Source organism: Tympanuchus pallidicinctus, unplaced genomic scaffold, assembly GCF_026119805.1.
Source record: "Tympanuchus pallidicinctus isolate F22 unplaced genomic scaffold, pur_lepc_1.0 scaffold16, whole genome shotgun sequence".
Taxonomy (NCBI): Eukaryota; Metazoa; Chordata; class Aves; order Galliformes; family Phasianidae; genus Tympanuchus; species Tympanuchus pallidicinctus.
In genome coordinates this window covers 26,337,725-26,363,081 of record NW_026294679.1, presented here as the reverse complement: position 1 = coordinate 26,363,081, position 25,357 = coordinate 26,337,725, and the positions used below count along the sequence as shown (strand labels likewise).

At 45.3% G+C, this 25,357-nt stretch overlaps 1 protein-coding gene across 5 annotated transcripts in view; it reads right to left on the bottom strand.

Annotated features, from left to right (window-relative positions):
• RTKN2 (rhotekin 2) overlaps positions 1–25,357 on the bottom strand; it is a 186,058-nt gene that overhangs the window by 104,270 nt on the left and 56,431 nt on the right. For 4 of the 5 annotated variants that reach the window (XM_052676625.1, XM_052676627.1, XM_052676626.1 and 1 more), the window contains 2 exons: positions 18,260–18,345; positions 15,864–15,953 (listed from right to left, as the gene is read on the bottom strand). The gene's annotated coding sequence lies outside the window, so the exon portion shown is untranslated. Of the gene's footprint in view, positions 1–15,863; positions 15,974–18,259; positions 18,346–25,357 lie in introns of those variants that run through there. The other variant, XM_052676630.1, reaches the window with a different exon arrangement.

The window sequence follows — 25,357 nt, the reverse complement described above, 5'->3', positions numbered from 1 at the left end:
CACAGAAATGTTTCTCCTGGCCTCTGGTGAGCCACATCAGGCTGGATCTCATATTAAGGCAGTTACCCAGGGCCACTGACCACCACTGGTAACACAGCAGCACAAGCTGCTATTGCTGCCCTCACTAATTCAAGAGGTACCTGGTATCTTCCTTTGTAGAGCATAATACAGAAATTAGTAAAATGGAACACTGCAAACAACAGTTCCAGCATGCACTGGAAAGACTAAACGTTCTTCTAGTGTTATGGGAAACTATCATACAGAAAATGGATATCCTTTCAAAAGGTAAAGAAATAGTGCCCTTATTGGCAAAGGTGGTTCTTATCTGCACGGTCAGCTCACCACTTGTTACCCTGAATTACCATCTAGCCCAGCTTCAATACTGTGCATTGGAGTGGTTTGTTTTGCTTTGGTCTTCAATCACAATAGCTCATCTCCTGAGAACCCAACAGCTCTCCCAGAGTCACAGAGCAGCAGTATGCACAGAGCATGCACTCTTGAGATGGCAGTGCTCCTCAGGCACCCATTCCTGCCTCCCAGCAGGGTGGATTAACAGCATGTGGATGCCCGTGTTAAAACAGGCGAGACATGACCTTTCCCAGGGGATGCAACCATCCATCTATGAGTATTTTCTAAGCCATCAAAACACCGTGTTTTGATTAGGCCACACCATTCACTTCTGTAGGATGCAGTGGGCAAATGAGACCCAGCACCAGCACTCGCCCCATGAGAAACCACTCAGCTCTCAAAATTTACTTCTTCTAGTGAATCTGCTCACAAACTTGTGAGGTTTTTTTAATATCCAAAAGCGCCTAGATTTTTTTCATGTAGTTCACTTCATGTATTTTAAATAAACTCTGAACTTGTACTTGCCAAAAGAATAAATACATCCTTATTTTCATTCATATTTTAGTTCTGTGGATTTATTTCAGAATTATTAGTATAATGACTTAGCTGGAGATAAATACAGGTAATAAGAAAAACGCCGAACATATTAAACACACGTCTTGCACAGAGACATTTACCTTAGACAATTTCTGTTATGTTGAAAAAAGGAAAAGCTGAATCACAACCTCTTCCAGCATTATCTTGTACCCGCTCATCACTTCTGACACCTAAACACTTCATTTTCCCACTAAAAATGACTGAACTGTTCTGCTGTCAACAGGGCTGGAAGAGGGGCAGCGAGTGGCACTGGAGCCTGACAGCACCTTGTTCCACTGCTGTGCAAGAGGCTCATTGACCACCTCCTCCACGCGACACACCAATGCCTCTCATAACAGCAGCAACCTGTCACATGCTGCACAGACTCAGCACTGCCCAGCATGTAGAAAAGAACATTTAGCTGGAGCCACAAGACAGAGCCACCCATGGCACTCTGCCTCACTGAAGCTAAACAATGTTGTGTTTTTCTTTGTTTGTTTGTTTTCTTTTTCATAAAGTCATCTCAAGTGCATCAACACCACCCTAAAGTGCAGCTAAGAGAAACAGGCCCAGCCCCTTGGGATGCTTAATTCCTTTTGTCCATCCAGAAATAGTTCCATCTACAGCACGGTCTTAGCTTTAAGCCTTTTTTGTTTTGTTTTGTTTTTTTAAGCAGAAATGTATCATATTTGAAAAATGAAAGGTAAGTAACACAACGAAGCTGTGTTAATATTAAAGAGAGTTGTGCATCAGCAGTTCATATTGAATGGATATCGGCATTATGTTCTCTGGTGCTAGGATACCATGGTGATGGGGCCCTGAAGAATTACCAAAAATAGATTAAATGCATGTGGCAAGTGATAATCAGCACAAAATGTTTTCCATACAGTAAAAATGCTGCAGGAAAGCAGAATAATACATTCCATAAATCATCTCAACAGATCATCTACTTCCATGCACACTGCTCACGGATCTGAAAGCATAGTTGAGGATGAACTCCTAAACCCCAATTTGCCAAGAAACCAAAATTGGCACTAGCATCTGCACCTCAAAAATTCAAACCTGAGAGACTGGCAGATGATCTGCTGTTGCTAGCAAAAAAGTACAAAAGGAGCTGAGAGGCTTGGATTTAAAGTAAGAGACATTAATCACTGGATAACACCTACCACAGTAACCGTGCCTTTCCAGGCTGCTGGAGTCTCATCCCTTTTTGCACTGAGTCAATCAAAATATTAAAAATGTCATTCTTTGAAGCTGCGCTGCCAGGCTGCTTCTTCAAAGCTGTAGAAAACAAATCACTCGAAAGTCTCAGCAGAGCTGCCCACTGATGCTGCAGGATGCTCTAAAGACTCGAGTAAGTGCCTGCAGCTCTCGTCTGGGGATGACAGGAGGCAGTGCAGCACCCCACCTTCTCATTAACCACACCACTCTGCATTGCCACAGAGTGCGTGACATCAAAGGGCCACACGCTTCAGACACAGCACTGCTATATGCTCACAGCTGTCAGCAGCACTTGGCTCAAACCATCCCTTTTTTTGCATGTTTCCTTATTTGTTTACAGAAGCAATAGCTACATAAAGCTGTATAGAGAATTCATTAATTGGGATGATTCACCTCTGTCAAGGTGACTGGCAAATATACACAAATACTTAGGTCACTACTGCAGATGTTGGGCTACCAATCAACCCAAAGGGACTGGAGTCTCAGAAGCAGCGTTTCTCAGAGGCCTCCCATGTTTTTGGGTCGTCCATTACCAGGCAGACTGAAGGAGAGAGACAGCAGGCCCCCACAGAACACTGTGGGAAAGGAAGGGCTGGCCTTGGGCACAGCCAAGTGCACAGTGGTGCTCCGAGGACATTCAGAAGGTAAACGCTGGAGAAAGAGATGGTCAAAGAGGCAGCTTAGGGCAGAAGCTTTCCAGGGCTTTGCAGCTGGGGTCAGTATAAAACATGCATGGTCTTTCAACCAGAGCAGCTCCTTGAAGAGAGTAAAACAGCATAGTTCTCACAAGGCCAGTAGGATATATATATATTATTTTTTTAAAACATGCAAGAGCCATAGAGAGATCTAATTGCAAAGTCTGTTACTAGGTGACACACCAAGTCCTGACAAACTGTACTGGATGATATTTTGATATATCAGTCTATGCAGCAAACTGTGCCAATAATCCACCTTCCATCATCTCCACTTCTCTGCTTTCCCCTGAGGAAACAAGGCCTCGAGAGCCCACTAGCTGAGAGAAATCTTCTGAAGACCAACACGGTTAAGAACTCGACCCTCCTTGGGCTGGCAGGCTTTTCTGTAGAAAATTAAGAAAACATCCAAAATTACAGAGAGGGTTTCTCCAAAATTATTTCCCCTGCTGCTAATGAGCAGGACAGGCTGAAGGATTTGCAGGAAAAAAAATGACACCAAAACAAACAAACAAAAAAACAACAAAAAAAACAGTGAAAAAGCCAGGAAATTAAGATGTCCTGGTAAAATGATGATTCAGAGCACTTTGTGCATCTTCTGGGAGCTTTTGGGGGCACTTAATGGACAAGCACCTCCATTCTCCATGTGATACAGCCCTTTGCTTAAGTACTTTAACTGTCAGCCAAACACATTTATTTTTTAAGCAGTTTAAACTCAAAAGCTCATTAGGATAACAGCAGAAAGCTTCTTCATGGTTCATGGATCCCACCTGGTTCTAGGGATGCAATGTATCAGGCTCTCGCTTGGTGTGCAAAGGACATGGGGCTCAGTGGTGCCTCTTCCATCAGCTCCACCTCCCCGTTGAGCTGGAAGGGCAGCAGGAATCCCCAGGACTGTTACTGCAGCTTCTGTACTCCAGGAACCTTGTATAATCCCACTTTTACTAACAGACCTCCTTTTCTCCTTCTCTTGCACAGATGAAGAAGATGAGAAAAAGCATAGGTCCCATCACCTTTCATGAGAGCACTGGATTTAAATGAAGTGCAAAGTTTCACTGGCAGCTGCTGTTCCTCAGCCACCATCATCCCTTCTGACTGAACATAGTGCTCGTCTACAGCGATACATGGCCATGCTAACAAGATCCAAAGGGAATGACTGAGTTATGCTCTGAAACTCCCCAGCACATGGACCTAATATGCTCAACACAATGCTTATGAGAGCAAAGCGCTGCAATTTTTGTTATCACAAACACTATTCTGAAATGATGGGAGTAGTTTCACTTTGTCAGCCTTCAGAAGCATAGGAAATCTCACATGAATTCTGGTATCCTGCTGAATTTGGAAACAGCAGTATGAGGAAAACATTTTCTGAAATTAACATGAATAATACCCCCAACCACATACTATTAAAAATAAGCAACTGAAACTTCAGGTGAAGTGGAAGGGCTGTCTGTAGCAGTTTAGCTCCTGGGTTATTGCTATTACTCAGCTTGACCTGACCTGCTCCCTCTGCATGGTGTCCCCTGGGAGCTCTCCAGGACTGTCCCGCAATGCATCTATCTTTTTCACATGGGTTTGAGAGGCTCTCTGTGAGCTGGTAAACTCCTCATTAGCAAAAACAAAGCCTCTGAGGACAAGGCTTGCTTCTGAGGAAGCAAAGGGAAAAGAATCATCACACAAAGGACTTGTGTGGGAAATCCCACTACTGACTTCCCAGCAGCTGCTTCTCTCTGTTGTGTGGAGCAGCTTATCGGAGACCCAAAATTTGAGGTTTCTACTTCTTTCAGCTCATCAGATCCCTCAAAACTCAGGGATCTAAAGGCAATCAGACTTCTCAGGCAGAGCTGCAGTGCGCACGAGCAGGAGACGGATGTCATCCGTCGGGCGATCTTACTCCGGCCCGTCTCTGGCTGAAGCGAGCGCGCACGGCGAACCACGGCGCACGCGGGCCGGGCGTTGGGAGTCACGGCCGGGCTCCGGAGCCGCTCGGCCCCGCACCGCTCGGCCCGTTCGCAGGGAGCCGACAGAGGGCGCCGGTGCCCCGGGGAGAGCGGCGGGACGGGGCTGCACGCGGCCGCCGGAGCACCGCGCCCCCAGGGCCGGAGAAGCGCGAGGCGTTTCGCGGCCAGGCGGAGAGCCGGCCGGCTCAGGTGTGCTCACAGCGCCCAGGTGGAAAGGGTGACTGCTGCGGGAACAGTGATACTGATGGGAAAGTGGGAGTCGGAGAAGCGGCTTTGCTTTTTTAAAAACTACATATACACAGAAAGACAGAGCTTTGAAGGACTACGCTCTCACAGGATGCGTCACATACTGTAAAAAAATTTAAGTACACATCCAAGATGTGTAGGAAAGGACACAGAAGCGACTTGCAAAGCACAGTGCTTTGCTGTTTGTTTACCTCCAGTTGGCAGGCATGGCAAGCGGCCGCTTCAGGAGCTCGCCTCAGCCTCAGCCCGGCTGCTCCTGCCTCAGGAGCTCCTGCACACACACCCACATGGAAGCAGGGACCCCGCAACAGGAGGGCCAGCAGGGTTTGAGTAGCGTGGCTTTTCTAACAGACTGGTCTCTTCAGTTTCACACAAGGCAAACTGTTTTCTACTTCATGCAGCTCTGAAAAGCGTTCCTCCTTTTTTGCCAGAACAACTACTCACAAGTTTCCTTAAGCGTAACTAAAAAGCTGATTTTCAAAGTCCTGCAAGCTAAAGAGAAGCCTGGCACCCATACTCCGCTCTGGTGCCTGTTCTGAATGTAGGTCACAGACAAGCTTGCATCTCACCATCAGCAGGTGCTGCACAGCAGAGCTGAGGGCTGGCAGCGGCAGCCTGCAATGGCTTCCCCATTTGATTTTTATTTTTAAACCAAAAAGCATCCTTAGACTACAGCTTAAACAAAACCCTGTGATGAGTTGGGTGAGTTGGCCTGAAATACGTGGATAACACGGTGTTCAGAGCAGAGCCAGCTTTATAACCCAGCTTCAGAAATCAGGATTCATGAGGGTTTCTGCGCCCCCAACAGAAGCTCTAGAACCAAAATCACCTGTTTCCCAACCCCCCTGCCCAAGACACGTTGCTGGCTTGAGCCTAGATTAGGGCCAGGGCCAGAGATTTCTGGAGAAGAACCAGAGCTATGGCAGAGTTCACATGTCCTGCTGGAGAAGTGGAAGACAGGCATTAACAAATCTTCCCTTCAGCTTCTGTCCTCAAACACATTTATGCTGCATCATCTACATTAGCATGAGGCTTCCCAAAAAAACAGGAGCTGCAAGAGTTGTGACTGGCTATGAATCAGTACGTTCAAGCATCCCAATCTTCATTTTGGACTCCATGCCTCTCAGGAGAAAATTTGAGTTCCAGGTAGTAAGCAATAGATCACCTGCACATCTGGAACTGCTCCTGAGCACCACGTGTCCTGACGAGGGAACCTCAGAGCAGCACCAGCAGCTCCACCCGCCAGTGGCCTTTGTAGAGCATGTGCAGTTACCAGCCTGTGGGGCTGCCACCAACAGGTGGAAGTGAAAGGATCATACAAAGCTCAAGAAGGCCTTCAAAGGACCAAAATGTTTTCCACTTAACTCTGGCCTGAGATTATCTCATCTGTTGTCAGTCTCCAAAATACACACCACTTGGATGTATGCAGCAGAGCCACAATTATAACTCACGCCTCAGAATGTAGCACCTTTCTTTATCCTAGCTGCCCTGACCCTGAGCCAAAGCTGCGGGCTGGGCCAGTCACCAGGGCCTTCAGCTCCACCAGGGGCTGCACGAGTGGAAGGGATTCACTCCAGCCCCCCTGGGAAGGTGTCGGGGCTTGGTGACAGTAAGCATCACTTGCTGCTTCTCAGCCTCAGGCCACGGGGAACCTGTGACAGCAAAGCCACAGGGCAGAATGAAAACCACTCCCATGCAAGTGGGGTTTGTTGTTGTCATACTAGGTCATTTGTCATCCCAACTGTGGAAGTCTCAAAGGTAAAGAAGTGCCTTCAAATGCTAGACTACCGCCAGTCCTATAGGCAACTTTTACTCTGAGCTATAAAACATACTCAGCCAAGACCGTATGAAATCCATCAAACTCAGCTGGTAACAGTGTTTGTTATAGCAGCATAGGCTCAGCAAGATAACTGCAGAGGAAGGGAGAAGTACCAGTGAAAAAGCCACAGAAGTGAATGAGCTCAGTATTTCCCAGGCATTATCAGCAGGCCTAGGCACCATCAGCAGGAACGAAAAGGAAAGTCAGATTTGCTCAGGGACATACGCAGAAGGGAAGTCCGATGGATAAAAGGGCTGAAAGGAACAGAAAAGGCAGGAGCAGGTTGATCTGTAAAAAGAAAAGGTGCAAGAGGAAGGGCAAGAACCAGGACTATATCTGTCACTTGTCTCTCTCCGCCCACTCAGAGAGGCTTCAAAAGAGATCTGGAAAGAGAGAGGAAAAAAAAACTGACAGATATTACTGTTCCAGCCACTGAGTCATGGCAGGAAACTACTGATACTGTAAACTAGTACTATAAGGTCAGACGCTATTTGAGTTTTACCAAGGCTCACTGCAAGGGGAACAATTATTCAGTGCTGAGGATTTGTCCCTTTTGTAATTACTGGTGTTACTGTGAAACTGTTTCATCAAGCTTTGTTTAAAAAAAAAATAAAATCTGCCTTTATTTGAAGACATTTCAGATGTTCTCTTCTTCTTCTTCCTACATCTTTGTTTTTATTGCTACAGATGCTTAAGAGAAAGACGTGGAGAAAGCAGAAGCAGCCTCCAGTCCTCAGGGTGCTATGAGTGCTTGGGCTACTCCAGCTCTTGCAACTGTTATGCCACAGAAAAATTGTTCTACTGTGATCTTCCTATCCTTCCATCAAAGGAGTCACTGAGAGTTACAACCATCTACATGGCCTTTTCAGATAGTCAACATCAGATTTGCTAGTGTGGTACACATACAATGGGTGGAATTACTTGGCACAGCCATCCTAATTCCCACAGAAACACAGCAAAGAGGTGAAATGGATGTTTTTGCTGTTGGAGGCAAGGCACACTGAGCTCAAAAGGGCTCAGCCTTGAGATGAGCACCCTTATGCTCCCTGCCTTGTCAAAACCAGCAGCCCCAGCCACATCTGTCTTTTTTATTCCTTACCAAAAGCCAAGAGAGCATTGCAGGATTCCCAGCTGCCAACCCCAGGCATATGCTGACTAACATAGCAAATCACACAGCTGTGCTGATGAACTGTTCTGGAAAGGTGAAGTGCCACCTAGACCCATTGTGCTGAAGAAACAGCAGTTACTGGGGTTCAGAAATGACACGAGCAGAGGTGACACAGCATGGGACACAGACATTCGAGGAATTGCTAGCTGTGCCCAACTCTTTGTTAACTAAAGATTTTATCCACTTCAGTTTTGTCCCACTGCCCAGGGATGGCCACTACCCAGCCCAGCAGGCCCTGCCAGGAGGCTCCTGCCTCACTTCAGGGATTAAGGCATAGTGGGATGACTGCACGCATCTGCTTGCACTAACACATCATGCTAGCAACTTTCCATCTCAGTCATCTTAAGCTAATTACTTCCATAAGTCCCGAGGGTCTCTCTCCAGCTTATCTGAGTCACAGCACCAAGCCTGAACCAGCCTCGGTTAAGTACAGTTCAGGAGAAGTTCACATTCTCCAGAATAGCCCAGCACAAGTAACGCCTGCCAAGTGAAGGAAGCGAGTCATACCAGTGAAAGACATCAGTGACCCCTGCAAGCAATTCCTCTCTTGCTCTGCTGAGAACACAAAGCACAACCGAGCTTGCCAACAAGGCAGGTGGGAAGGGCATTTAATCCAGTGGCACACTGAACAAGGGTTGCAAGGCAGCTGTAGGGCTGAAGGCAATGATTGCGCCTCATGCCAAACACAGAGGCATTGGAGTTGAACCTGATGAACAAGAAGTGTAGAATCTCACAGCCTTTTTCTGCAGTAGCTTTAAAGGCTGCTTAGTAGCTTTTCTGTTGTAAGAAATAAAATCATTTGTGACATTGTAGAAAAAAAGTCAGAGGCCATGAGCGGCACACCACAATAACATAAAGCGTAGCAGATCTTCAAAGCATTTCTGTTAGAGATCATTATCCAAACTAAAAATAAATCTATTCCCTTCTCATCTAGGCTTACAGGTACTGACGATGAAGATGACATGATGATGGTTTCCAGCAGAGGGGCAATATTTGTCTCAGTTTCCACACCAAAAAGCAGCCACGGAAAAGAGCAAAGAATATAATGACTCAGTATCACAGGGCGGAGGCTAATGAGCAGCAGATCAGGAGCAAGCAGTGGTCTCTGGAAGAAGGTGCTTTCATAAGCGAGCATGATCTTACTCATCTCCTGTCCCGATCAACTGCAGAGGTTCTATGAAACAAATGCTAACTAAGGCTGCCTCACCGTCACACACAAAATGATAAAAACTTTGCTTTCTTTTGTTCTGATTTTTGTTTGTGTCTTTGAACTGCTTCTTTAAGACCTTCCCTGCGCTTTACTTCCAGTATCCCAATCACTCTGGCAGAAGGAGGTCCCACAGTAACCCAGATCTCCCTGAACAGCATGAGTGCTTATCAGTCAGTGCCTCGGTCAGCTCTCAGTTTGCTTAGAACAGATAAATTAAGAATGAGGGCAGCACCATCCCTTCACTCTATGCCAATAAGCTACAGGGCTATTTCAGCTATTGCTTCTTCCAAGACATGATACATCACTCTGTGATTTTTGGACAGTCAGGGAACTGACAGCACCTGCCTCTTTCCTTCTTCAAAGACACCACTAAAATGTTTTACCTAATTAGCTACCACAGTATTCCATTAGCAAGGTGAATTTTATTCCTCATGCTACAAACCTGTCACCACTCTGGGTTTATCAGAAAAGTACACTGTGACTACACTGGAAGATTATTCACATCTTATAAATGATCTAGTTGATTTGTCTAGGAATATATTGGGTTATGCTGGCAAAACTAAGATTTGAATTTGGGCTTTCTGGGACTCCTGCCTGTCCTTACTGAGGCTTACTGGGCTGCCCTCTAGTAGAAACTCTTCCTTCTGAAAAATATATTGCTTACTTACGGAAGCTTAAATTCTCAAAAGCCCGAGAATTGATTTGTTTTTATCTAAAACAGCAAGCACATTTTTCAGAGACTGATGTTCACCCATTCATACTGGCAATTAGCATTTATCTTTAGCTTTGCAGAGCTGATGGAAGGCACTGACTGTATGAATTCTGCACTCCTCAGGATAAAATCTAAGGTGAGAGGGAAGTGGGGCTCCTCCCACTGTACTCTGCTCCCAGGTGTCCATCAGGTTTTTCCTGCATTTTGTCCTGCTGCTGAGCAGCACCAAAACAAGACGTGCTTTTTACTTCAGGATGCTATCAATAAATTAAATACCAACAATGCCAGCTATCACAGAGCACCTTTAGCACTCATAGCAAAGCAGTTTCTAGATCTACAGCCCAGGAGTTCTTCCTCAAATACAACTGGAAGAGGCAGAAAAATGAACAGGCTGCACACATGCATTTGGAGAGGTGGGCAACAAGCCTCCATGGGCGTCATTTGATCCTTTCACCCATAGAGCCTGGAGCTGAGAAGGCCTGGTTTGGCCCCAGAACATCTAGGACTGCAGGAGAGTCTGTCAGGATGCTCTAGGAACCAGAAGAGCTGAGGCTGCCTGACAAGCCCCGACCTCCTGGCTAGTGCGGGCATGGCATGCACCCAGCACCACAGGGCTTGGGAGGCATTCCCTCCCATGATAACCCATCTGAACTCCACTGATTTGCAAATGTAAAATGAACACGGGCAAATGCAAGACCTATAAAACATTTTGAAGGGTCTTAACAATCACCTCGTTATTTGGTGACCAGGAGTTTGACAAGCAAAGGCGATAGATGCCACCCACTCACTGCAGCTGAGGTCTGAACCATGCCATCAGTGTGACACAATGATGAGGCCCTCCGGCTCTCTCCTGCCTTGCCGGCCTGTCATTAGAGCATTTCCTCAAGGCAGCAGGAACACCGGCATCCTGTAAATCCTTCTCTCCTAGGCAACAAGCTGACTGACTTTAGTTTCTACATTTCTTTGTTTTATTCATTCATTCTCGACTGTATAACTGGTAGCTTCATCCATGGGGTATTCTAGTTTTGCAGCTTATGACTGTTTGAAACAGCCAAAGTGATATAGGAACTTGAATCAGCATGTCAGCCTAAGCTGATTGCAGTGCTCCTGCAGCTGTGGCTGGGCAGGCTTTTGTCAGGCTATGCAAGATGCAAACAGCACTTACTCTAACACAGCATGGTTTGGGTGACCCTCAGGAGTGCTCACACGAGCTGAGAATACAATCCACAGTGAACTAAACTTAATGCCTGGCCATTCATGGGAGCAGGCCCTCAGTTTCATACACCTGCACAGCCTTTAAGGACACATCAGCACTTGGGCAGTGGCACACGCAAGAGGCAGCAGTCACACATGTAGGACGTGCCCTACCACACTGCCCTTACCTCTCCCCTCAGAGGACAGCATTGGTGAGAAGTACCTGAGAGCAGCTCAGGGTCTGGTCAGCCCCATCTCCAGGCAGGCCTGGCAGAACTGCACACACTGAGCACTGCACAGTGTGGAAGCGACTGTATGAACATTGCTGTCACTGTTGCCTCAGCCTGCCATCCAGGCATGAAATCTGCCTGCTCACTCTCAAAAATCGCCTCCAGTGGAGGAGAACTTCCCCACAATCACAAATTACTTTCCTTGTGAACCATGGCTACAGAAATCTCTATGAAAAAAAAACACTATAGTACAGAGCAAGTACCATAATGCACACGGAGAGACGTTTTGTGTGTTTCATCATCAGAAACAAGAGACATGATACAAGGGCCCAAGCAGCTTTCATGGATCTCACGACCTCCCTCAGCACACCACAGCCAGCCACATGGCAGCCCACACACCTCCAAGCTCCTCCATGACCTTATGTATGACAGCTCCAGCAGCCTTGAATCTACATGTATAACTCTCATATATTACCTTCAATTATGTACAAAAAGGCTAATTTATTACACTGTTTTAACTAAGGTTTTTTCCTATCTGCTGGCAAGATGTGTTTTTCCCATACACGTGAGGAAGTTTTCCCAAGTGGTGTCAAGGGGAAAAAAAATGTTTTTCCTGAAGACTGCCCAAATTACTGAGCTTGCAATGAGTGATACAGTAGCTACAGTGTAACTAAGAGGATTGAGTCGTGCCTGCTTTGGGCGAGGTACAAGGAGTTCTTGATAGGTGTCAGCAGATGATCGCACCCTGGAGGTATTTCACCTGTAGGAAACAGGTGAAGAAACCTAGGGAAAGGGGCAGCTGCCTGAACAAATCACTCGACTCAACTTAGCCACCCGAGGGCACCTGCAGCATCTGCCTGGGACTCATAATGCCAAAGGACATTTGCGGGACCAGTGCTCTTCTGCAGCGCCAGCTGCACAGGCACATGAAATGGCACTGGCTCACTGCACTTCTGTGCCTGAATCACTCTTCAGGAAACGGGGCTAAGAGCAATTGGAAAAGCTGGCAACTGCAAGGACTCAACTTACTCTCCTGTCTGCAGTGTTACAATCTCACATGAAGGTCTGACATTGGGAATATCATAATCCGACAGTTACCAAGAAGACAGTAAAATAAAGGGCAACGACACACCCTCTTTGCTCTATTTACAAATGTCATGGTCATATGAGACACCAGTCAACCACATCAGGAGACTAAAACTAAACCACAATAGGATACGTTGATAAATATTTATTTCAAAACACCATGGCCTTTACATGACTAATGTTAATGTGATTTCAGACTGAGAAGAAAACAACCACCATTGAGTGCAAGATAACCATATTGAGAGTAGTGAAACAGGTACCTACCAACCTGTTTTTTATTCTGACTTAAAACCATGAGCGAGTCTATCAGTCGGTGCTATCGTTGCCTGTGATACACTGGTGACTACTATGCAGGATGACTATAATGCCTACAGGAATCATCTACTGCAGCCATTTGCAAAAAGTAGGATTCATCTTCTCAGGACAGCGTGGGCTGGTTTCACACACCAGAGCCCATATCATCCAGGCATTAGAAAGTGTCTGCTTGGAGTTTTAGGAGAACTGTATTCCAAGTTAGATAATTATCAACAGTGAACTGAACAGCTGTTAATTAGTCAGTGCCCCTCTCTTCAGCAAGGAGAAGTTACTGCAAAGACGGAATTCATAGGGGAAAAAAAAGCCCCAAAAGCCCCAGTAAAGATTGCAGCCCTTTGTGGCCCATACCGTGCTTGTCACAGGGCAGGGAGAGGGAATCAGCCTATCGCAGCATGTTGCAATCGCCACGGAAATGTCTTGCTCTTCTTGTTTCTTCTCCACCCTTGTTCGGGGAGTTAAGGTAAGGTGGGAAAACAGCTGCAGCACTGTGGGCATCCTGCCTGGACACCCAGCACTACAGCAGCAATGCTCCTGCAGCTTGTTGTGTAGCTCTGTTGTTCTTCAGCTGTTTTCCTTAACTACCGCTTCTCTAATTGCTATGATTTAGGTGAAGAAAATCCATCAGAAACCATGAGCTGTTCCTGTGGTAGGTATAGGAGCTGCACATCAGACAAGATGGCTAAGGATCTACTGAGGCAAATGGCTCTGAACTGAACGAATTTGGAGATGTGACTTGACTTGGGGAGAGGGAGGTGCATCTAACATGCACTGCCCTACATAAGTCTACAGAACAACTGTTCAGACACTTCTCTCTGAGCAACACAAGCTCCGAGTGTAAAAGCATGGCATCCAAGGGAGTTTAATGGACTGGAAGCCCCACAGAAAGAAACACAGAAGCCCCAGGATGGCTGGAGTTTACATTTGGCTCTTTTGTCTCCGTATGCAGCCTGGACCCCAATTACAAAAGCACATAAGCAGCTTTATAGGAATTGCCCGTCCATCGTTGCCCCAGAAATAAGGAAAGGGAAACTGCATGGCTGGGTATTTCTCCAACTTCTCAGTGAGCACAGAACCATACAGTGCAGGATGCTTGGTAAAGCAGCATGCTTCAAATGAGACACCTGCCTTCTCCTGGTTGATGTATCCAGCACGTCCAAGGGCAATAGACTACACTGCTTGCTGTGAATGGCTGGTGCACCAGCTCCTCTCTTCTACCTCCTCCAAACAGCACAGGCCCAGGTGCTGAAAAGACTGCTACTTGTAGCAACAATCCCCACATCAGTAGCCTCATGTATCTGAAGAGCCGTGGTGAAGAACTTCCACTCCAAGCTCATTACAGCCTCACTACTCCTTAAATGGAGAGGATTTTCTAGAAGCACCAAGCATGCAGGTCTAGAAGCTATTTTAGACATCACAGATCGCAACACCAGCACCATGCACACTCACCCCAATGCACTCAGCTCAGCAATTCACCAAACATACTTGGAATTTGAAGAGCCAACAGGGAAACATGGTGCTAATGCTGACAGCCTGAATTTTAGCTGTCCAGTGATAAGAAGAGCTATAGAAAGTAAAACATCTCAGTGCACGTATTCATTCCACTTGTCTGTCATGAATATGCCTAACTTGCAACAATTCCCAAGTTTTTTTTTCTCTACAATTGGTCACTTGCATGACAGAAAATGTATTTCTGGTGAAAAATAATATACATGGCCCAGCACTGTATGCATCATTCACATTCAGTGGGAAAGCATTCAGTGCAGTGGGAAAGAGTCATCTTAATGAATGCTGCAAAACGCATAAACAGATAAGTTACATTCAATTCCTAAGTACACAAAATGCACATAAAAATGAGACCTCCCACCGAGATGGCAGAAAAGTCAAACTAAACAATGGGGAAAGGACAGTCACAGATAATTGTGTACTTACAATTAAGTGCCACAAGCAGACATTTCAGAGATACCCCCCATATCAGGACTTTGCCACATGCAGAAGTAAATTTCTCTTGCTTTGACAAAACCAGCCATTTTGGAACGACTCTGATAGGCAGACAGCAGGACAGTGTGATATTCCTGTGTTCTGCTAGCTTTTGATTATCAGAGAACATTTTCCTTATACAAGATGCATAATAGAAGCAAGCATGTATCGCAAGGCAAATTCAAGCAAAACCACCAGCAGCATTTCAGGAAAAAAGTATCTTTCCAAGCATATGCTTGCTCTGCTAGTAATGATACAAGTTCAGAAGCTAGCAGTGCAGCATGAAGTGTTACCTCAAGAAATACACCTACTTCGACATTTGCACTCTGTGTAGAGCATTGCTAAAAGCTCATGGACTTTACAAAATGCGTTAGCAATCCTGCAATGTAAATCTATGGTTGAATCCATCAGTTAGAAGGAGGGCAGTGGACTTTAATCCATGTGGTGGAAGAGCTAATTCAAAATGTGAGCTCAATCACATCCTCTTTGTTATCTACTCACCAACATTCAATATAGCCTTCATGAACCTGTAGAAAGTCTTAGAAGACAGCTCCAAGAAGCATGCAGTATACACTTCATCTTAAAAGAAAGGCTTCCTCTGAAAACCAGCTATAAGTTTGTACATTAACACTGACAACTATATCCGCTTTCAGCCCTGGAACATATTTGTACTCGGAGCTCTCAGACAATGCAAAGGCTGAAGGAAGATCACCATCATTCCAGAACAGAAAACAGCAGGAATTAGTTATAAAAGCTCCTGGGCTTGAGGTTCTGGACTTCAAGTTTCACCTTCCCAAAAACACAGGAGAAACGAAGACACACTGGAATCTTGACTCCAGTATCTCACAACCATAATCCGTCTCCCGTACTTCCCAGGGTGGCAGGTCTGCCCAATCCCCTCTACCACATCTGCCAGCCCCATCTCATCACACTTCCAAAACAAAGCCAATTCCGTCCAGTGAACCTGCAGAACTCTTAGATAATGAAAAAGATTGTACCCGAATACAGTACAGAACTCGAAGTACCATCAAGCAGTTAACACAAGCAGAAAGCTCCTGCTCAGCTTTGTGCTTTCCACATCATCAATATCATTAATCTCTGAGTTTACCTGCAGCAGCCATACAGCTCAGAGTTTGCTGTGGATTCATAGTCATCCAGACGTTTCCACCACATGGGTAGCAAGTGCTGTTAACTTTTTCTGGAAGCAAAAGGAAAAAAAAAAAAAAAAATCTAAAACAAAACAACAAAAAAAGACTCATAAGCATTTACTGAATATTTACACACTTTCATTAATAACTGAGGGAAGGGAGCAGAAAAAGGGGAAAGAAAGCTTCAAATCATTTTAACGATCCTTAAGCCCATATATTTGCATATGTAAGGGTAGCATAAGGATACTGTACCCACAGCCTGTGGTCAGACCAAAGTCGGTACAGAGACTACATGTCCACATGTGCAAAATGCAAAATCTCAAGGAACTGCACTGTTGGAGCCAAATGCTTTGCTGCCGATACTCAGTATGACATGGAAAACACCTGATCCAATTCTGATTTAGCTATTTCAATAGGCCTTTACTGTCAGCTCACTAAGACGTAGAAAAACAAAACTCCCATAATTTAGTGAGGAACAAAACATACTCCAGCTTCTCTTTTTCACAGGTTGCTTTATGAAGGAGCAGCTCTGGAGCAGATGCTTTTAGTAGTACGTGTGCTTTGGTTTTACTTTCAGACTCCCATGTGCTAAAAGCAGCACCTCATCCACTCCAGCTCCCGCACAGGAACTGCACGCACAGCTAAGGCAGAGCTGCCCTGCAGCTGCTCCTGGCTCAGGCTGGTTGGCGCAGCCCTGGAAGCACCACTCTGCAAAATGCACCATTAACACAGTAACAAAACAGCCCCAACTCACCTCCCCTACAAGCCTACTGCTAAAATGCCCTCAGTAAATGTTCTCATTTCCCCCAACCTCCCTCGCCCCCCAAGAGACTACCCTCAGCCCTTTGGAGGCAGAAAGACCACAAATTCTGCTTATGTCCAAGCTTAGAAGCCCTTTTCCCCTCTGCAGGTGACCTTGCACTGGAAACCACAGTTCCCGGGGGGTATTTCAGCTCTGTTTAAATTAACGGTTCCTCAGCACGATCCCTGCAAAGGGCAGCGCAGCTCAGGGCAACACACAGCTGTGTTTGCACAGTTAAACCGTGTACCTAAACTCCTCGAGACAGGTAAGGAAAGAGAATGACCAACGCCACCTTAAGATAAAGGAATTCCAATCCCGTCGAGGTTTTACAGCAGACATTCCCCAAAAAAAGATCTCTGAGGAGAGTCACAGATCACGCACAGCGTGACCTCCAGCCGCGCCCGCCCTGAGGCGCAGCATCGCCACGCGCACCTCGCGCCCCAGCCGGGAGGCTCCCACCTCGCGGAACCGTTGGTAGTCGCGGCCCGCCCGCCGGGCCGAGCTGACCAATCGCATCGCAGAGCGGGAAAGGCGGCGCCCTATGGCTGCAAGGAGGGAGGCCGCGCGCCCGTCCGCCGCGGAGCTGTGCTGGGAGTGGCGAGCGAGAGGGGCGCCGAGTGCGGCAAGGTTCTGCTCGGGCGTTGGAGGGGAGGCACGGGGAGTGTGGCGCCCGTAAAACGGCTGCTTCACCCTGCCTAAAGAAGCAGGAGACCTTGCCGGGAACGTTTCAGCTCCTGAGCGCCCACAGGGAGAAATCCGTGTAAAAAAAATGAGAACGGCAGCTGCAGGAAGGCGGGGCTCCGGTCCCGTGCCCGCCGGGTGCCTCCCTGCCTCCCGCCCGCCCGCAGAAGCGCCGGGGAGACCTCGCGGCAAAAATAGCTCTGTGTCAGATAAACGGGCGCGCGGCGGCTGTCTGGTGGCTGCTGGTAAAAGCCGTGGTGGCGTTACGGAAAGCGGTGGTGAAAAAGGGGAACCGAGAGCCTCCAAGGAGCGGCGGGAAAGCTCGCCGCCCGCAGCGGAGACACCGAGAGCGGGCGGTGCCAGCGGGATGCGGGCGTGCGGCGGCGCGGCCGAGAGGAGCCGGGACGGCCCAGGGCTGCAGCCACGAACGTCGGGGCCGCGCGGGGACCGGCGTGGCCGCTGTGACGCAGTGGCAGCGGGGCCGTGCAGGGATGGGCGGCGTTTTGGCTGACGGAGCCCAGGAGCGGTGCCAGCCCAGGGACAGTCCGATCCCGAGTGCGGTCGCAGCACGGAGATCATCTCTCACTTGGGAGAAGCAATTCTATGGGGCTCCAACTCCTGCTTGTTTGCTCAAGCCGAACGGAGTAACTATAAACTAAGAATAAATACTAATTAACCGGAATCTTTCCTTGTGTCGTGATCTGAACCAGACACCGTGTCTATCTTTAACTTTATGCTGCTTTGAGATGCACCCTCTGTCTGCAGCAGGCAAAAATAAGATCCCTTCCTTCAGTAAACTTAATCACAGACCTCACTGTAGGACAGCATTTCTTGGCAGAGCTGTGCTGTTATCTCTAAGCGCTGTGTCCTTACCAGCATTTGAGCAGACGCGCATTCTGTGTCTCCAGTGCGATTGCTTTCATGATCAAGGATCATTTAATCCTGTAACTTTCCTTATCCTGATGGAAGAAGAGGGGAAGGTGAATTGCTCCTGAGTGGGAACATCTTTTTCAGTACGTGCAACAGTTGTACTGAGGCTTTCTGTAAGACACAGATGAAGACCGCTGAGATTTTTCCCTTCAAAGCTGGGGTCAGCAGGGTGGATATTCTGAATTATCTTATGTTGAGCTGAAGGAAATCAGTAGTGCTTTATATAGATTTTAATATCAGAGAGAGAATAATAGAACAGGATTTAAAATGATTTTTTTTCCTAAGTGTACACATTTTCCAAGCTCTCTTGTTTTTAATTTTTCTTTTGTTGCATATAGCTTCAGTATTTTCTAAATTTCTGTTGAAAGCTCTTATAACAACATGTATTTTTTTGTTACAACTGTTGGTAATTATGCAGGCAGCATGCATACAGAGGGTAAACTCTATGCTTGTTTTACACTGTAAATGTCAAGATCTTCCATAAATGCAGCTGCATTCTTTTGTCGAAAAATAACTAATTTGAGGAAATTATGTTCAAATTTCAAAAAACAGTTAAAGAGGTATTTAGCAGCTCTTATCAAGAGCTATGCAAAGTCAAATTCTGCCTAGTTCCACCTCTCAAGCACCTTCTGACACAACACGGTCTTGTACCCACTAGGTAGGTAGCCGATTATCAGCGATAGAATTTTCACATCACTTCACCTTGGACTCGCTGTAACTCTGCAGGGCTCCTCAGGAATAAACAGAGAGAGAAAGTCTGCCCAATGATGTGGATACAGAAGTTTTTAACTGTAGATGAAATCATAAAATAAAGTCTCTACCAGTTAAAAGTTGCATGAACGCTATTTGAATGGTGTAACAATACAATTTGTTCATTCAGCATGAACATCACCTGTACATAGCAGCTCAGCGAGCCCAAAGCTGAGTCCGGCAGTGCCATCTACCCAGGCAATGGTGCACCTGTCCATCCGCAGGGCCTCCTGGTCTGCAGGACACACAGCTCATGGCGAGGCCCAAACCTTGCCCACCCACTTGTTGCATGGCCATGTGAAGAACTGCTTAGGTGTCAGTACACCTGCTTTGCAACAGGCACCTCTGAAGCAGAGAGGATTGGGTGCCCTGTGCATCTGACTGTGAGTACCACAGCTACCAGCACCTACAGCTGCCCCTAGAGAGGGTGGCCAGGCAAGGGAGAAGGGCTGTGTGTGTCCCCAGAAGTCACCTCTTCTACTTCTAAAGGAAAGATGGAGAAGAGAATACTCTTTCCACAAAGCTAGAAAGCTTCAGAAAGCTAATCCCTAATAATTTTGATTTGTTAGCTCGACTGGAAACGAGAGGAAACTGTATAGCTGTGAAGAGCTACACCAACAATAGTAGTTTTTTCTTCTCCTACAGAAAAGCTCACAAGTGAAAGAACCACAGTTCCATCCCCCTGAGAAGCAGGAACAGGTATTTGATAGCTAAAACTACTGAGGATGCAATACATTCCAGCCTCTTGGTGAGCCTAGCCACCACCTTCCTCCTCTCTGTACATTCCAAAAGCAGCTGTGATTCTAAGGTCATATAGCACTAAGCTGGCAGAGAAAAGCACAAGGGACAACCAGAAGCTGCATAATTCCTTCCCAAACTGATGGGAAGGAAATGCTTTTGAACATCCCGCTAAAACGAATGCCAAAACTGTTCTTAAGCTTTATTTCAGATTTTATTTAGGGTATTGGACAGATGACTGCTGTCAGTAGGAAACACCGACCAGTATTTAGGCTACCTAAATAGAGTCCCAAGTGCTTGCGTGTATTTTAGACACATAAAGCAGCTCTATGGCCAAGAATCCTGTCCTTGAACTGAAAAGTCATGTCTTTTGGTGCAGTCTCATAGCCAAAACTGCCATTGTAACAAAGGTCCAGGCATCTCCTTTCCTACGCGCGGGTGGTTTCAAGTCCTGAAGTGGTTATAAGAAGCAGTGCCCCGTAGAACACGAAGCTTAGGCGGATGAGTAATATCTGAAGTTGGAGGCAGTGAGTGATGACCTGCATATTATGTGCTTTTTATTTAATAATTTATAAATAAATATCAGCTTTCCCCAAACTGTCCCTCAACCCAGCAATTATATGTTGGCTGATTTCTTGTTAGTGCTGTTCTTTTCTAATAACAGACTGTTCCCAAAGCCTCACATACAGAGACTTAGACAATCAAAGCACTGTGTGTGATTTTCCAGTTAATTCATTCAGTTAGCTGGAATTAAAACAATACAATTCAAAGCCTTGTGTGTTTCCCTGCAAAAATACAAAACTTCAGTCGTTACTATTAACATACACAACCTACAAGAAAGAGTTAACAGAGCCCCTTTGTCTTCCCTGCTGTAGTAATTTTTTTATCCTTTTCTGTAGACATCTCAGCAGTCATTAATATTTCTTTCAGTCTCTGTTCTTCAAAAGACACACACTTTTCATTCAATTGCACAGAAAGAGAAGGAATTCAGTGGGCCAGATTCCCTCTGTGGTCAGATCCATTCACTACAGCTGCCTAGGGGGGAATCTAGGTGGAGGGGTATCGTCAACAGGAAAACTGAACTACAAAGGGAAGAGGTCACCATTTTTGCAGGTACCAATCCGAATTTGGTCAGATTTCACCTAGAAGCTTTACATGAATATTTCTGGGAAAGCACTGTCTTCACAAATACTGATTGCTGCTCATGCATTTAATACAGGTGGCATAAGTTTTGCCAATGTAGAGCCATTTCTGTTTTACTGGGCTTCACAAATTAAATTTAAATTAAATTAAATTTGATGACAGTCTAATTCATATTACACCAATTTCAGAGGTGCAAAAGGGAACAGTAGCTATATCCTGCCCCATGCTTCAGCATTCAGGTATACTAATAGAGCATCTGTGGCTGTCTCCCACACTATCAATCTCCTTAAACACTGGACAGATTTCCATATACCAAGAGACTGTGCATATCATGTTCAAAAAGAGGTAACATTTCTACAGCTGAGGCTGCACAATGTTTGCCCAAGTATCACAGTGTTTCCTGAGCTTCTACAAGCAAGGTGCAACACTTGGTTGGTCACAGTACTATCCTGAATAGAAGACTATACACCTGACACACTATTATTCGGTATCTCAATTCAGTGTTTAAGCTCTAATTTTTGATAGAGGTTTTCATTCAACCTACTTCTGCAATAGAATGGCAAGCCACTAATTTTAATCTATAATTTTAATTATTATGAGCATTTAATTTAAGCTCAGTTACTCAAGAAATAAGTATTCTGCCTCCTTCAGTAAAATGTTATGAAATTTATTCAAATGTTTACTAAATTGTGTGAAGTTGTAGTTGAAGAATTTGTTCTGAGAATTTGTGAATACAGTCCCCCAGGAAAAAGTAACACCAAAATGTGTGTCAGAACAGAACTCGTGAAGTCTGATCCAAAAAGAATTCACAGTTTACTCAGTGCTCACCTTTATTCTTTCCTTGGAAAAGAAAGTAAGATAGTACTGGAACTATTCTTGAGTTCCAGTACTCAATGGCATGAAAAATGGGACTGCAAAGCAAAGAACCAAACCCAGCATTTATTTTCCAGAAAGGTGAAAATATGCCAAGCCCATTTCCAATTGCAGAAATACTTTCCAGTATTTTCTCTCCTTCCACTTACTGCAGTTCTACAAAGATGTTATTTGGTGACAGATGACAAGGAAGGCAATTCAATGAACAAGATACCTATTCCAAAGATCTAGTGATTAAAAGAAAGGCTAATATCTTTCTCCTCACACTCCTGACACGACCACAGGCTTGAAGAATCTGGCAATCTGTATATAATTTGAGTGAAGGAGGTCCACTTGAAAGACTGCATCTCTAACTGTTGATGAATGTTTCCAGCAACAGTTCAAAAGCAACAATAACAAAAAAATTTCTCTGCTTGGAAGAGGGTTTTTTCCAAATGTGTTCTCTTAGCTTAAGTTGCTATAAGAGATAGCACTAGGCAGATAGCAACTGTATGTGTTCTATAATAAGTATACTTTTCATAAGGCATTTCAAGGCAAATAGATTACTAACACATTCTAAAAGTTAAACTGTGTATACCAAGGATGACATTATTGCAGTGAGCTATATACAGCACGGCACTGTCCATGAAATCAAAGAGATAATTCATATCACATTAATACACTGACATTATTGCCTGATCTATAAATACTGATAATATTTTCATTACCATCTACATTTAACATTCTTTATCCTTTCAAGTGCCTTTATGTCCAATACCTGAAAACATGTGATACAGTTCCACAGAGTAAGTCCAGAAATCACATCAAGGAAGTTCTTTATTGGTTTCTCTCAATGACTTTCAGATTAAAACTGCTCATTTTATAAATGCAGTAAAGGTTTTTGTTAAGTGTCTAGTCTAAAAACATATGGTTGAAGTCAGTAAGTTTTTTCAATTCAGCAACAAACGACCCTGTAACTAGAACAAAGTTAATAACTGTTGATGACACACATGCTAGAAGAAAAAAAACAAAAACAAAAACAAACAAACAAAAACAAACAACAAAAAAACCCACCAGTGCCTCACTCCTTAGTATCAGAAGAAGAAAATCATACTTTAGAACTCAAAGAAAATTATGGAGTACACAAAAGGAAGAGGTTTGTATACGAAACTATCAACCTACTCACCTTTCAGGCATTTGCTTCATTAAACTCCCAAGTATCAGTGCAAGAATGAGTATAAATACCAGAATGTCAAGGTAAGAAACACACAGACTTTGTAAATCTGTTCACAGTAGTGTTCCAGATTGGTGCTAAAATAAGAGTTATGAGCTACATTCATTTCGAGTAAATGTAAGAAGATCTATACTCAGCTCAGGCCTTCTTTAGTCATCATCTATTTGTGAAGAATGGAAGGAATTACTGCTTCTCTAGAAGAGAACTCATCTTTCTCAGTTACAGAACATGAAAGTGAACAAACTCTGGCCTTTCTCCAGTTCAAATCAAGGAGAGCTGCATGTACGAATCCCTGAGGCTGAGATCTGTTCAGCCTCATGACCACACTTATCTACACTGTAGGCTCCCAGGTCAAGAGCAGTTGACTGAGCATCCAGAACAAGAATGGTTTCACAATAAAATATTCTACCCAACAGATGCCAGTAGCACTAACTTACCATCTCACCTTGTAACAAAAGTTTGCTAGAAGATGTGATTTATACCAGTCACACCAGGAGAGTAACAGAAACTTACAGTGACCTTTCAGTTTCATGTAGCTTGAATCATTTGTTATGAGTGGATAAGCCTTCTCCTGGCCTTCTAGATCAGGGAAAGGAAGAAAGGCAAAAGAAACATTGGAGTACTCCAGAAACTCAGCATAGAATCACAGGATGGTCTGGGTTGGAAGAGACCTAAAAGACCTAAAAGATCATCTAGTTCCAACTCCCCCCACCCCATAGGCCTCCCACTAGACCAGGTTGCCCAAAGCACCATCCAACCTGGCCTTGAACATTTCCAGGGATGGGGTATCCATAATTTCTCTGGGCAACCAGTTTCAGTACCTCACCACCAATACAATAAAGAATTTCTTCCTTATATCTGATCTAAATATACCTGCTTTTAGTTTAAAATCTTTCTCTCTCATTCTATCACTGCCTGCCATTGTAGAAAGTCTATCTCTATCTTTCTTATAAGCCTCCTTTAAGAAAAGCTGCAGTAAGGTTTCCCTGGAGCCTTCTCTTCTCCAGGCTGAACAACCCCGGCTCTCTCAGGCTTTTTTCATAGGAGAGGCTTTCCAGTCCTCTGATCATTTTTGTGGCCCTCCTCTGGACCCACTCTAACAGGCTCTTGTGTTTCTTGTGATGGGGGTATGAGAGCTGGATGTGGTACTGCAGGTGGGTTCTCATGAGGAATAGAGGAAGAGAAAGCATCTCCATCTAGGCTGCCATTCAAGTATTTCTGCCCTTGGTTATTGACACTAAACGAGCTCATGGATGCACTAAATAATAACACATTATCAGCAGCTAATAAAATTAAAGTAAGCTAGATAGTATTGCTATACTGAATAAAATAGATTCCTCCCTCGAACAGCAAAGACAGTAGCATACAAAACAGCGGAGACAGAGACCTTCAGCTAGGAACACAGATCGGCAGGCCTTGGCAGGAGTGTGTAAATTCTGCGGTTCGGTCCTGGAGGTTGTGGCTTCAGCCCCAGGTCCCAACTCCCTGCCACAAACCACCAGAGACTGCTCACTGCTCACAGCCAACTCCTCTTCAGCAAGGTTCCATTATATTCAAATATTATCATGCTAGGGGACTTCTAGCTTAAACATAGTTCCATAGGCATGGCTGTTGAACACGGTAGGCATGAACTGGTCGGAGCATGAGCTGGCTGAGACCCACTCAGCTTGACAGCCAGGGAAAACATTTTGAGTGCCTCATCTCCACACAAAGCCTGTCTTGTTGGAGCCATTTGGGAACACAGCTCAGCTGCTTTCACTGAATCAGACAGAGAGGTCTGCAGATGATATTATTGCCTGGATTCCCTGGAATCATGGTCCAATGCCATGCTCCACTGGTACTGCCCATGTACTTGGCAAGAGGTCTGCATAGCAGGAAGGACTGTCTGCTTGCAGTGGTACTAGCAGAGCGGCAGGTGCTTTCAAACCACGCCATGCTCTGTGATGGGATTTCCAACACCCAAACGTTATTGACTCAGCCCCTTTCTGAACACTGGGAATAAGGCCAATCTGCATTGGCATGAGTGGTCAACGCTGCCCAGCATGTTGACATTGGAACTAGGCAGATGAAAGTCACACGTGGGGCAGCCCCTGCTTTGCATTTTGGTGCAGATGTACACAGAGAAAGGAGCGGAGGCAGAGCTGAGACGGTGGGAAACTTGGCGAGAAGGAGGGCGTCTGTTACTTGAAATCACTCTAAAGCACATTACAAATCTGTTAAATCATTGTGGGTTACCCTGTATTTCAGAGTAAATTAGTAACTTTTCAGAGGGAGTGAAGAAACTACCACTCTACTTTTAAATAATGAAAATGCTAAAAAACCTA